The sequence below is a fragment of the Mustela lutreola genome, chromosome 13, assembly GCF_030435805.1.
Source record: "Mustela lutreola isolate mMusLut2 chromosome 13, mMusLut2.pri, whole genome shotgun sequence".
Lineage (NCBI taxonomy): Eukaryota > Metazoa > Chordata > Mammalia > Carnivora > Mustelidae > Mustela > Mustela lutreola.
In genome coordinates, this window is record NC_081302.1 from 7,469,122 (window position 1) to 7,480,610 (window position 11,489).

Here is an 11,489-nt window from a genome sequence, read left to right on the forward strand (position 1 = left end):
CTGCAAATCTATATCATTTTTAATAATGACAGTGATCTCCCCTTTCTTATATCATGCTTAATAGTAAGGGATGTAGTTAATACCTGTGGTGACTGTATAATGTAGGAATTAGGAGATAAACTCATGAGTCAGACCACACCTGAAATCGTATCTTGGTCCTCCTCTACAAGCTGTGTGACCTGAACAGGCTACACAATGTCTCAATGCCATAATTTCCTCATCTGAAGTGTCAATATAATGATAATATCTACACCATAAGTTTGTCGTGAAGACTATGTTGATATATTGAAAATATTGGATATATACATCAGTGAGTGGCACATAGCATTAGAGTCCTTTTTTATTATTAATACTCTTATAAATCACATTCAAATTTTTACTTGATCCTCTTAAGAAGGTAATGAAGTATGTCAGATATTTTAATTTTTTCTTCTATAAAAATGGAAAATTAAATTTTTAAGACTTTTTTCTAGAGAAGTTTAAAGTCCACAGCAAGACTGAGAAGCAAGTTACAGAGATTTCCTATATGCTGTCTGCTCCACAACTGCATAACCTTCCCTAGCCTCAACATCCTCACCAGAATGGTACACTGAAAACTACTGATGAGCCAATATTGACACCTTATAATTACTGAAAGTCCATAGCTTACATTAGAGTTCATACTTGGTGGTGTACATTCTATGGGTTTTGGCAACATGTAATGACATGTTTCCATCATTATGGTATCATATAGAGTATTTTCATTGTCCTGAAAATCCTCTGTATTCTGCCTATTAATTCCCCAACACAATCTCTGGCAACCACTGATTTTTTTAGTGTCTCCATAATTTTGCGTTTTTTAGAATGTCATATAGATAGAATCATACCATATTCCTTTTCATACCGTAACCTTTTCATATTGGCTTCTTTCCCTTAGTAGTATTCATTTAAAGTCCCCTACATGCCTTTTCGTGACATGACAGCTCATTTCTTTTTAATGCTCAATAATACTCCATTGTCTAGTTGGACCACTGTTCATCAAGGACATCTTGATTGCTTTCAAGTTTTGGCAATTACAAATAAAACTACTATCAACGGTCATTCCAGGTTTTTCTGTAGATAGGTTTTCAACTCCTTTAGATAAGTACCAAGGAGTGTGATTACTGGATTTAATGACAGGAATATATTAAGAAACCTCTGAACTATTTTCTCCAAGTGACTGCACCATTATGGGTTCCCACCAGTGAAGAAGGATGAGTTCCAGAGCCCAACATGGTGATGCACATTAAGAAAGTTCTGGGTCAGATCTCAGAAATGCTTTCTTCCAGAGACAGAAATTAAATGTCTAAAAGATTGGAGTATAATGCAAACCTCATAATATTTACACTTTGACACCTTCTAAAATATAACATTAGGTGAATGTCATTTATATTTCTTATAAATTCTCATTTTTATAAAAATTAATTAACAACATAGGAAAAATGGACTTCCAAATGAAATGCTGAATAATTTTAAGAATAATATAGAAATTATGTAAAATATTCTGAAGGAATAAACAAAATAATAAATTTTGTTTCAAGGACATGGGATTATATGTATTTTTATGCACACATTTCTATTTTATGTATGTATGTTTTACACGTGCTTTTATCTCTACTTTATTTTGAACAAAGGTTGACATTAGAGTAATACTTGAATCTATGTTTTTCTGATGAACAATTACAAATGACTCTGTCAATGTCATGTCAAAATCAAGGATTATTTTTAAATTCTGGGATGTGCCTCATCCTGAAGATTATTATTAACTAATCACAATTGGCAGAGGTAGAAAACAGAGTATGAATTCATAGAAACTATGCAAACAATCTACAGAAGTCATATGGGCTATAAGATTCCTGGTTGGAAGGATCTAAAACTTGGTTCTGTAGGAATATACAGCAAGAAATCAAGTGACCTTATTGATCCGGAAGGACTTCTCATTGAGAGTATTTGTCATCACTTCCAACTAACCTTTAGCTTTGTGGTGTTGCCTCTGAGAATTCCTGTACCTATACAAATGCCCTGTTGAACCCCTCCTGAGGCAATACCAAAGCCTTAAATATCATATTAAAGTTTATATTGTTTTATTTTTCACTATAGAAATACATTGTTAGTAGTTGGGATCCTCAAACTATAGCTAAAAAGTCATTATGAGGGATATTTTTTTCTTCCTCACTAAGAGGTAATGTGTCCACAGCAAGGTTTGGCTTCTGGCCATGGTCACACAAACGGTGAGCAGAGAGTGCTCTCTGGGAGCTAATGTGTCACATTTGGTGCATTTGAGCAGAAGGCCTGGCTATAGCTCTCTGCTCAACGAAGTTTCCAGACACTCTCAGAGGTACATGGGCTAGGGCAGCAACGTGCAAAAACCTCTCAGGCTAAATTAATTATACTTCTGGAAATGGTGGAAGAAAAGAAAACAAATCAAGAAAGTGTGGGATCTGGGGAAGTAATTTACTTTTAAATAATTGCTGGGGAATTCTTAGGTGATGTTAGGGCACCAAAGAAGGAAATATTATCTCTGATAACTAATTCTTAGTGAGGACCTACAGAAGTGTAGCTATAACCTGATACCAAACTTAGGTCTGCAAAGAACACACAAAATCTATATGGCAAGATCTCAGAGATATAAATTCAGGGAATTTATAACCACTGAATAAATTAACTATCCTACATAATTAGACTTTGGGTACATAGAGCATGAACTGTGTCTCTTTCATATTGTTCTAGTAAGCAGTCTGTAACTGGGACAATAATCTAGGCTAAAGTCATATATTATGGAGTCATTGTTATTTCTGAATTTTAGGAGGAAACTATAGGTGAGAAGGAGGTCAGTCTCAAAAACTGTGCAGGGTCTAGGATTTTATCTTAGTGGCAAGCCAACAAGTTTGCCTGCCCCATTTTCATAGGTTCTGGCAGAAGACACAGGGCACCCTAATAAGAGATAAGCAGCAGTAGCTAGCTTCAAGTCTATTTCTATCAACTATCTATGACACCACAGGGTGACACAGGTGGCCCATAATGGACACCTGTACATAGTAGGTTGCACTGCAGAAGAGGAGCACCTAGCTTGAGAAATCTATTGTTTCCATAGGATGAGAATTTGGTTTGCTCTTTGTTTTGAGGGAGATTTCATGTCAGCTCTCAAAGTCATTCATTGAAAACACAACCCAAAGAAATTGCCCAAGGAAAGAGTGGTCAAAATTTTATGCTCTTGGGGCCCATTAAGAAAGTACCCAATGGGGCGTGCCTGGGTGGCTCAGTTGGTTAAGCAACTGCCTTCAGCTCAGGTCATGATCCCAGTGTCCTGGAATCGAGTCCCACATCAGGCTCCCTGCTCCTTGGAGAGTCTGCTTCTCCCTCTGACTTTCTCCCCTCTCATGCTCTCTCTCACTGTCTCTCTCTCAAATAAATAAATAAAATCTTAAAAAAAAAAAAAAAAAAGAATGTACCCGATGATCCATGACAGGTGGGTGGTCTACCCAACAGTTGCCCAGGGAAAACCTAGAGGAGAAATGATATGTGATTAGGAGTAAACCTTAGGAAACACAAACATTTGAAAATATTTGGAACAGCCAAGAAAGGAGTAATAGGGGAAAAGGAGAAAAATCAGAATAGTATAAAGAGTGAAAAGGATGAAAACGGTATTAATGAGGGAGTAGTGATGACAGCAATCTGCCTGACAAATACACAACACCAAACCATTCAGAAACTGGAGACGTGGTTTACAATTTTATTTTTTTAAATTTTGTTTCAATATCCCTTTGTATTTTTAAAACTTTTGAGAAGCTGAGAGCTTTTGTTTATGTGGGTTATATACACTGAGAGTTAAAAGTTGAGTGTGAGAACATTTTTAAGTATTTATTAATTAAATCTTTAAAATAACAGTTGGTTTTATGAAAAACAGTATATTTTCTAAAACTAAATATAATGAAAACATTATTTTTCACTTTTGCAATTCTATTAAATGTCTCTCTTAAGATATCTTGATTCTTATACCTGCCTCTATAGTCTTCATGTTGCCATAAGCTATTTAGATTAAAGTATATGAACAAAATCCAGCATCACAGAGGCATGTGGTTGGAAAGAGTGGGGGTGATATAAGTAACCTTTTTCAGATAAGTGGGGATATTCTCGTCTAACATTATACCAAAATTTCCAAGGTGGTAACTTTTAAATAGAAGTTGAAATATTGAAACAGAAAAAATCATTTTTTGCCCTGTTACATTCAAATTCATTGATGTATTTTCCATTTTGAATGGATATTTTAACCACAAATGATTATGTAACATGTACAGATCATTTGGAAAGTATTGTTTTATTGAGTAATGCTGATCTTTCAAATGTTGACATTTCATTATACAGTATTAAATATCACATTAATTAATTTCACCAGCAATCATCAGAAAAGTATTTAAGAATTAGATATACCAGTCTCACAGTGGTGGATACAAGCTTTCCAAATGTTTAATTTTCATTGAAAAGTTCAGATTTCATCATTGAAAAGTATTATCAAATGTTTTTCTTAAAACACCAGGTTTAATTTCTTTGTTCACTATCAAGAAAATGTCCACCAAATATTCAGTTCTGAATAACATATTTGTTCTGTCAGTCTTTCTTTCAGGTAAAAATGGTGATTTGTGGGGGCAGGGGGACAGTTAGTTTAGCTTACAACTCAGACAAATATAGGAGCCCAGATATAGTCATTGACCTCTGTTATGCAGTAAAAGTGTTTCATAGAGTTTCCATGTCATCACATGGCATTATTAGGGAGTTGGAATTTAATGAAAAGGATAACTTTTGTGTTTCACCTCAGACAGTCTCAAAAAAATATTTTCTTGTCTTGTGTTGTCTTCCTTACAAGTTCTTGACTGTAAATACAACAACTACTAGTATTTGGTGCTATTCCCATGACTCATGCTAAGAAACCAGCAGTTTTACTTAAATTACTTTTGCAACATCAGTGCAAACAGCATAAGAAAGACAACTAACGTCTTAGTATTATTATGAAAATAGCTTGACTGTTACAGTGAACTTATCTAGGGGATCTCAGGGATCTGAAAACTTTATTTTGAGAACTGCTATTTTAGAAAAGTGAAAGCCCCTTCCTTCAATTACTAATTCAGTTTTGTTGCTGTTGTTGTTTGTTTTTATATTCATTTTAATTTCTCTGTTCTCCTCCTCTCTCTTTTCAAATGTGTGTGTGAGCATGTTGGAGCTGTTTGGGGTCTAATTAAAAATTAAAGAAAGCCTAATTTTATTGCAATATATTTTTAGCTATTCTTTGTCTTCCTCAGTGATATTATTTTACTTTATGTTAATAAAGTAGATTTTAAATTTTTATTAAGGACTTCATCTTTAGAGCAGTTTTGGGTTCTAGTTTTAGTTTTAGTTTTAGTTTACCAAAACCCAGGCAAAGGTACAACGATTTTCCTCACACGTGCACAGCACCTCATTCTCAACATCTTCTGCCAGAGTGATACATTTGTTACAATCAACTTTAATACACTAGTCACCCAAAGTTCATAGTTTGTATGACGGGCTTACTTCGAGGCTCACAGAAGCTCTGACTCTCTTTTTCATCTGTCTCCTTAATCTTGGGGGGCAGTGGTTTGTCCCATATTCCTCCTTTTTTATGAATTCAAGAGGAGTGGTTGGTTTTCCAGTCTGATCAACTTTTTGTTTGTGGTTAGGATGGAGTAGTTACTTCCAAGCTCCTTATTATATGCAGAAGCAGAAATCACAAGTCTTAACAGAGCATGTCTGAGTATATATCTCCTCTGTTTTGGAGACTAATCTTCTAAAAACCCCTCAGTTTCTGGTTAGACTAAGAATGTTTCTGAGTCTGTATCTATAACTATCTTCTTCATGTTCAATAGCCTCAAAATAATCACAGAAACTTGACCTGAACACATCATCTAATCTTACATATGCCAGTATTTTTTTAAGTTTATTTTGATAGAGAGAGATCACAAGTAGGCAGAGATGCAGGCAGAGAGAGGGAGAGAAGCAGGCTCCCCACTGAGCAGAGAGCCTGATGCAGGTCTCAATCCCAGGACCCTGAGATCATGACCTGAGCTGAAGGCAGAGGCTTTAACCCACTGAGCCACCCAGATGTCCCCATATGCCAGTGTTTTAGATGAAGGCAGAAGGATCAATCAGCAAGACCAGAATAAATCTCATAACTTTTTACCATGAGGACTTGACAACTAATTGACACTTTTTTTATTAATCCATCTGATTTTCAAACCATGCATTATATGTATTCGCTGAATTTAAATATGGGACATATATTAACACAACAAAGAGAAGTTGCATCAAATTAGAATATAAAAAGATGAGGCAGTGTGGCACCTGGCTGGCTCAGTCAGTTGAGCATCCAAGTCTTTCTGTTGGCTCAGGCCATGATCTCATGGGTTGAGAGATCGAGCCCCATGTTAGGCCCCACTCCCAATGCAGAGTCTGCTTGAAATCCTCTCTCTACCTTCCCCCTTCCCACCTCATGTGCTTTCTCATTCTCTCTCTCTCTCAAATAACTAAACAAATAATTTTTTTTTAAAAGATGAGGTAGGGCAAAAAGCTCTATTTCTGAGTTTCCATGCAATCTGGCATAAACTGAATATTTACAGAAAGCAAAGTTTATTTCATTAGTTTATTAAACAACTAAAAATACAAAGGATATTAGAAATTGTTCAGATATCTTGGATTAGATTAATGTATTTTAGAATGACTTAGTCATAATAAATATATTTACATTAGGAAGCTTATTCATTACCATATACAGTTGAAAGTATAATAGTATATGGTCTTTCTAAACTGTAGCAGGATAGTATTTTGAAAGACTATTCAACTGTTTTTCTCTTTCCTAGTTCTCTTTTATCTTATTGTTCCTCCCCCATTAAAATAATTCTGAGTTAGTGCTTTGAGAAAGGAAAACACAAAGAACAGAATATAAAGTAATAGTCGAGTAATTGATTTTGACTTCCAAAAGAGCTCTTAAAATCCAAAGCTGACATGTGACGTGAATATATTTTTGATTTATATAAATATGGAATTGGAAAAAAGAAAAATGATTTAAATAATTAAAAATTCATTTAAACATGTACAACACAGGGAAATGTAAATAACGGATATTTGAGTAAGAAAGACAATATGCAGATATACTAGTCCTTTTCCCAAGCAGATAGATAAAGATCTCAAAAGATTAGCAGGGGGAAGGAAGCTAGAGAAGTGACTAGTCTTTAGAGCCTGATGATACCCCAGAAGAAGCCCGACACTGCCATCCCTTGGCTCTGTCCAGTGGGAATGGCTGGACCCCTATATGTTTAAGGGAAATCTGAAATAGAGGGGTCTTCTATATGGTTCACCTGTAGCCCACGGTTGTGGAAACCTTGTGGAGGAGCTCCAGAACATGGTGCCAAACCAGTAAAATAGATAAGGCTATGGACTTGGATATAGCTTCAGAAAATTCTGATAATCTTGACCTTCATAGAGAAAGAATCAAGTCCCCTAAGAGGGGGTGTGGCAGATGCTCTTTTCCAAATATGACTGCAGCAAGTACTCTCATTCCACATGCTGTTTTTACTATGTGAGTCTGACAGGCCTACCATCAAGAAGTAGGGTCTGTGTTTCTTCTTGAAGCTGGTGGGGTTACAAACAGAAGTGACATGATGGGATTCCAATGCTAAGTAATAAAAGGCAAACAACTTCTGCCTGTTTCTCTTCAATGTTTTTGTTCTTGGAACCCAGCCATCCATGCTGTGAGGAAGACCAAGCAGCCAAGAGAAGCTTCATGTAGGTGTGAGGCCAACAGGCCCAGCTGAGGTTGCAACCAACAGCCAACATCGATTTTCAGACATGTGAGTAAAAGAAAAGTCTTTAGATGATTCATGTCTCCAGACTTCATGTATTCCAGATGAAGCCCAAAAATAGCTCAGAATAGAAACAAGCTGTCCCTGCTGGGCCTTTTCTGAATTCCTTGTTCTCAGAATCCAAAAATATAATAAAACAGTTGTTTTATGTCACTAAATTTGGAGAACTTTGTCAGGAAGGATCGATAACTGGCACAATGGGGTGGGGAAAAGGAGTGGATCTGAGAGGATAATGGAGGGGCAGAACCTGGTCTTGGGAAAAGTAAGCAGAATATCTAAGTCCTTGGACTTGTGCCTAGAAGTCATGGCAGAGTCCTTAGCATCAGGACCAGATTCCACAGTAGGTGCCTCAACACCTGGCTAAGTGAGTTACATCTTAGTGAGTGTTGTCACGGACACAAGATAATACAGGGACAGACACCTTTTCCTGATGCCATGACAATATCGTTATTTGTAGATACTTAGGGACGCTACGGAAGAACAGAAGAACATATGAAATAGAAAGAATCATAAATTGACCAACTTTCATCTTGAAATATCCACATTCAAATCATATTTGAGTTGGCATGACTCAGGTTTTCTTTGCTGTTTTTGGATTATTTCAAATTTAGTCAACGAAAATAAAGTCCCATTTTACCTTTTTTAAATCTTAATTTTATAAAATGTCTCACGTGCCAGCTAAATATTTTTTGGAGATGCTTACAGAAATAGGCATTGCTCTGAGCAGATGATATGTATTATCACATGCCCCTTCACAAAGTTTCAAATTTTAATTGGGAAATAGTGTTTAGATTGGCAAATTCAAACCACAGCTTTGTCTTCAATGGAGAAAATTTGAATAGAAACTAACAGCTCTTTTTGCTTCTACTATTTTATTTTATTTTATTTCTTATTAATGTTAATTACAGTAAGATATAAGTATGACACACTTTATCATCTTTAAGTGTACAACCCATTAGTTTCTGCTTCCACTTTTAATGATTCATTCTGTACTTTATACCTCTCTAGAGATCTCATACAAACTCTCAGAGAGGGGTCTTAAGAAAAGAATATTAGTTTTACTCATAAATGACAAGCTAAGTTTCTGCTAGTGATAACTGACCCATTCCTATCTAATCAGACTCCTCCACTGAATATTCTTTGGGACTTGTGGTAAAGTTTGTGAGATAAATAGCCTTGATCAGGATGCATCTGTGGCCCTAATCCAAAACAGAGTTAATGGGCCTGAATCGGAGTTAAATCCAAGAAGCTCAATATAGCTGACAAAATTGGATAATAAAATACCACTAGGGACACTCTCTGGACTAAAATTTATAATTGTCAATATGATGTAATCAAAAATGCTAATTTTTGTAATCAATCTCATTTGCAGTCAAATTCTACTTATTTGACATCAGCCTAGTTCATGGAACTCTTATGTTCAATTTAAGAAAAAAATTGAAATATCAGTTACTTATTTTATTTGAAACCTGAAATTTTGGGTAAAACTCTGGGGATTCCTGCCCCACTCCTGTGTGATCCCAGAAGATGTTGCATCCATGTGCCTTCATCCCTGTCTCTAACACTGAGCTCTCTAACTAACTCTTTCTGACTCCAAAGTTCATCTCCATTCTGTTCTGAGATGTGGAGCTTTAGTTCTATGGCACCAGTGTTTCATGAACCAGAGTTGTGCTGCCAGAGAAAGAAAACTGTGAGATAGAGTATTATAGTACACAGAACCATTAGCTGTGTGGAACTCCAGAGAACCTAGGCATTAGAAGAAATTATGTACTTTGTGAGCAGATGTATTCTGATATTTATTGCCTTGTAATGAGAATATGGAAGTTGAGTTCTGTGGCTTCTAAATAAATGAATACATATATACATACATAAGACATACAAATAGCTAGTACACACCTCCCTTATATTGTGATGAATGAATTATTAATGGTTACTTGAGTTCAGTTCTCACAGAGAAAAGGGAGAGGAATAGATAGCAAGTCATATTTCAGTTTTCTACCCAAATGTGAAAGAAGAAGTTGGGCAATTTAAGGGCACTGATTACACTTTAGGTTCATTCTTCTAGGTTCATCTCTAATGTTTCCCCACCCCCCAGGTTTTTATTTAAATTCTAGCTAGTTAACATACTGTGCAATATTAGTTCCAGGTGCAGAGTTTAGTGATTCATCACTTACATAAAACATCCAGGGCTCATTACAACAAGTGTGCTCCCTAATACTCATCACCCATTTAGCACAGACCCTGCCCATCTCCCCTTCAGGAACCATCAGTTTGTTCTCTATAGACGCTGTTTCTTGGTTTGCCTCTCTTTCTCCCCACTGTGTTCATTTGTTTTGTTTCTTAAATTCCATATATGAGTGAAATCATATGGTATCTGATGTCTATTGGAAGAAGAATGGATAAAGAAGATGTGGTATATATAGACAATGGAATATTACTCAGACACCAAAAAAATGAAATCTTATTATTTGCAATGACAGGGATGGAACTAGAGGGTATTATGCTAAGTGAAATAGATCAATCAGAGAAAGACAATTAACATATGATCCCACCCATATGTGGGAGTTTAAGAAACAAAACAGAGGATCATAGGGAAGATGAAAATACAAAACAAGACAAAATCAGAGAGGGAGACAAACCATAAGAGATTCTTAATCACAGGAAACTGAGGTTCGGTGGAGGGGAGAACAGTGGAGGGGATTGGGCAACTGGGTGATGGGCATTAAGGAGGGCACATGATGTAATAAACACTGGGTGTTATATAAGACTGAGGAATTACAGGCCTGTACCTCTGAAACTAATACATTGTACGTTAAGTAACTGAATTTAAATTTAAAAAGTATAATAAAAAAAAGAAATTATATTTGTTTTCTCCTGTTTAAAAAAAAAGCATTAGAATCCAAAATATATAAAGAACTTATAAAACTGAATACCTGAAAGACAAATAATCCAGTTTAAAAAAATGGGCTGCAGACATGAATAGATATTTTTCCAAAGAAGACATACAGATGGCCAATAGGCACATGAAAAGTTGCTTAAATCACTCATCATCAGGGGACTACAAATCAAAACCACAATGAGATGTCACTTCATACCAGTCAGAATGGCTGAAAATAATAACACAGGGAACAGGTGTTGCCCAGGATATATTGTTGGTGGGAATAAAAACTGGTGTAGCCACTCCAAAAAACAGTACAGAGTTTCCCCAAAAACTTAAAAATAGAACTACCTTATATCCAGCAATTGCACTAGGGGGGGTCTATTTACCCAAATGATATAAAAATAGTGATTCAAAAGAATACATAAACCCCAACGTTTATAGCAGCATTATCAACAATAGCCAAATTATCAAAAGAGCCCAAGAATCTCTAAAATTTTTAAGTGTATAACATAATAAGCATGGGATTTTAAAAAAAGCAACTTATTGAAATAAAGTGAACATATTAACAACTAGTAACTTCTATAATTTCAAAGTAGTGTTGAGTATACACAGTGTTTTTTGATATTGTCAATAACTTGAACATAACATGAAAATTTCTGTTTCTATTGTTGACAGTGTCACCTAGAATTGCTTGGACTACTGTGTTTTATTGCCTACAC